Source organism: Aquarana catesbeiana, linkage group LG13 (genome assembly GCF_042186555.1).
Source record: "Aquarana catesbeiana isolate 2022-GZ linkage group LG13, ASM4218655v1, whole genome shotgun sequence".
In the NCBI taxonomy this organism is placed as follows: domain Eukaryota; kingdom Metazoa; phylum Chordata; class Amphibia; order Anura; family Ranidae; genus Aquarana; species Aquarana catesbeiana.
The window spans coordinates 93,994,545-93,998,431 of NC_133336.1; positions in this window are offsets into that span (position 1 = coordinate 93,994,545).

Consider the following 3,887-nt stretch of genomic DNA (forward strand, 5'->3'; position numbering starts at 1 on the left):
TGCACAGTGTGCAGAGGACACAGTACACTAACTGTAAATACTGCAGCTGCCTGCCTGTGGTACTAATAGGATCAGAAGAACACCAGCAGTTGTCTTCAGGTAGCTTTAGGTGCACACTATGCAGAGGACACAGTACACTAACTGTAAATACTGCAGCTGCCTGCCTGTGGTACTAATAGGATTAGAATAACACCACCAATGTTCATCAAGTAGCTTTAGGTGCACAGTGTGCAGAGGACACAGTACACTAACTGTAAATACTGCAGCTGCCTACCTGTGGTACTAATAGGATCAGAAGAACACCAGCAGTTGTCTTCAGGTAGCTTTAGGTGCACACTATGCAGAGGACACAGTACACTAACTGTAAATACTGCAGCTGCCTGCGGTACTAATAGGATCAGAATAACACCACCAATGTTCTTCAGGTAGCTTTAGGTGCACACCGTGCAGAGGACACAGTACACTAACTGTAAATACTGCAGCTGCCTGACTGTGGTACTAATAAGATCAGAAGAACACCACCAATTTTCTTCAGGTAGCTTTAGGTACACACTGTGCAAAGGACACAGTACACTAACTGTAAATACTGCAGTTACCTGCCTGTGGTACTAATAGGATCAGAACAACAGCAATTGTCTTTAGGCAGCTTTAGGTGCACACTGCAGAGGACACAGTACACTAACTGTAAATACTGCAGCTGCCTGCCTGTGGTACTAATAGGATCAGAATAACACCACCAATGTTCATCAAGTAGCTTTAGGTGCACAGTGTGCAGAGGACACAGTACACTAACTGTAAATAGTGCAGCTGCCTGCCTGTGATACTAATAGGATCAGAAGAACACCAGCAGTTGTCTTCAGGTAGCTTTAGGTGCACACTATGCAGAGGACACAGTACACTAACTGTAAATACTGCAGCTGCCTGCCTGTGGTACTAATAGGATCAGAAGAACACCAGCAAATTTCTTCAAGTAGCTTTAGGTGCACACTGTGCAGAGGACACAGTACACTAACTGTAAATACTGCAGCTGCCTGCAGTACTAATAGGATCAGAATAACACCACCAATGTTCTTCAGGTAGCTTTAGGTGCACACTGTGCAGAGGACACAGTACACTAACTGTAAATACTGCAGCTGCCTGCCTGTGGTACTAATAGGATCAGAAGAACACCAGCAATTGTCTTCAGTTAGCTTTAGGTGCACACTGTGCAGAGGACACAGTACACTAACTGTAAATACTGTAGCTGCCTGCCTATGGTACTAATAGGATCAGAAGAACACCACCAATTTTCTTCAGGTAGCTTTAGGTGCGCACTGTGCAGAGGACACATTACAGTAACTGTAAATACTGCAGCTGCCTGCCTGTGGTACTAATAGGATCAGAAGAACACCAGCAATTGTCTTCAGGTAGTGTTAGGTGTACACTGTGCAGAGGACACAGTGCACTAACTGTAAATACTGCAGCTGCCTGCCGGTGGTATTAATAGGATCAGAACAACAGCAATTGTCTTCAGTTAGCTTTAGGTGCACACTGTGCAGAGGACACAGTACACTAACTGTAAATACTGCAGCTGCCTGCCTGTGGTACTAATAGGATCAGAATAACACCACCAATGTTCATCAAGTAGCTTTAGGTGCACAGTGTGCAGAGGACACAGTACACTAACTGTAAATAGTGCAGCTGCCTGCCTGTGATACTAATAGGATCAGAAGAACACCAGCAGTTGTCTTCAGGTAGTTTAAGGTGCACACTATGCAGAGGACACAGTACACTAACTGTAAATACTGCAGCTGCCTGCCTGTGGTATTAATAGGATCAGAACAACAGCAATTGTCTTCAGGTAGCTTTAGGTGCACACTGTGCAGAGGACACAGTACACTAACTGTAAACACTGCAGCTGCCTGCCTGTGGTACTAATAGGATCAGAAGAACACCAGCAATTGTCTTCAGGTAGCTTTAGGTGCACACTGTGCAGAGGACACAGTACACTAACTGTAAATACTGCAGCTGCCTGCCTGTGGTATTAATAGGATCAGAACAACAGCAATTGTCTTCAGTTAGCTTTAGGTGCACACTGTGCAGAGGACACAGTGCACGAACTGTAAATACTGCAGCTGCCTGCCTGTGTTACTAATAGGATCAGAAGAACACCACCATTTTTTTTCAGGTAGCTTTAGGTGCACACTGTGCAGAGGACACAGTACACTAACTGTAAATACTGCAGCTGCCTGCCTGTGGTACTAATAGGATCAGAAGAACATCACCAATTTTCTTCAGGTAGCTTTAGGTGCACACTGTGCAGAGGACACAATACACTAACTGTAAATACTGTAGCTGCCTGCCTGTGGTACTAATAGGATCAGAAGAACACCACCAATTTTCTTCAAGTAGCTTTAGGGGCACACTGTGCGGAGGACACAGCACACTAACTGTAAATACTGCAGCTACCCGCCTGTGGTACTAATAGGATCAGAACAATAGCAATTGTCTTTAGGTAGCTTTAGGTGCACACTACAGAGGACACAGTACACTAAGGAGTCATATGCGGCCCGCAAAAACATAAATGTGCCCTATTCGCGGATGACCTACTCCTCTTTGTTACTTCGCCCCTCATCTCCATCCCTAACATTATTAAGCTCCTCGAGCAGTTTGGGGATGCATCAGGTCTCCGTGTCAACGTGTCCAAATCCACAGCCATGAACATCTCAATCTCCCCAGACCTTCTTAAACGTCTACAAACACACATCCCTTTCACCTGGTGCTCATCATATATTCCCTATTAAGGCATCAACCTAACCCCTAGATTTGACAAGTTATTCGCTACCAACTATCCCCCGCTGTTCAAAAAACTTGAAGCAGACATGTCCGAATGGTCCAAACATGATCTATCCTGGCTTGGCAGAGTGAACTCTATAAAAATTACCCTCCTTCCCCGCCTCCTATATCTCTTCTGATCCCTTCCTATCCCGATCAAGAAAGCGCAACTCCTGCGATTTCAATCCTGAAATTTATCTGCGGATCAGAAGGGCAGACGATGCTTCAAATAAACACTCTACAGACTCAAAACCCAAGGAGGACTAGCCCTCCCTAATATTTGGTGGTATTACCAAGCGGCGCAAATAGCTCAGATCTCCATAGCATATTCTAAGGGTCCAAAACCGGACTGGCTACTAATGGAGAGGCAAGCGACACCGTGCCACACGATAGACTATTTGCTTTGTGCTCTCCCATGCCTCAGACTGGCAATACTAATCCCAACCCTTTCACACTTGATGGTCCTGGGAGATAAACTTAAAAAAAACTCCTCCCTAACTTCTTCCATTCGCTCGCTTGCTCACTTATTCCACAACCCAGAATTTCCCCCGGGCCTAAACATACTTGCATTCAAATGGTGGATAGATAAGAGCCTCTACAGGATTGGACACTTCCTAAACTCTAGAGAGCCCTTACTGTCAGATACTGCGTGAGTAAATTAGAAATGCCTAACTTGGAAAAATATAGATTGACCCAAATTACTCACTTCCTCTGATCCAAATGGTCTGATAATTCTAATCCCCCTCCACTGACCGCATACGAGACGTGGTGCTCAAACATAAAGGATCAGAGGGGGGGTATCTCCATTATCTACAACTCCCTAGTCAGTAATATAAACAAACCTTTTTATGCCCGAATTTGGGAACAAGACCCGGCAGATGAGTGGGACTTGAATAAATGGTATCGATGCTTTCAAAGATCTTTCAAGGGTATCATGAACATTTCTCTAATGGAAGCTAGCGTTAAAATTATGACACGCTGGTACAGTGCCTGCCACCCTTGCTAAAATATTTCCAGACTCATCCCCACTGTGTTTCAGGGGATGTGGCCATGTTGGATCTCTACTCCACACT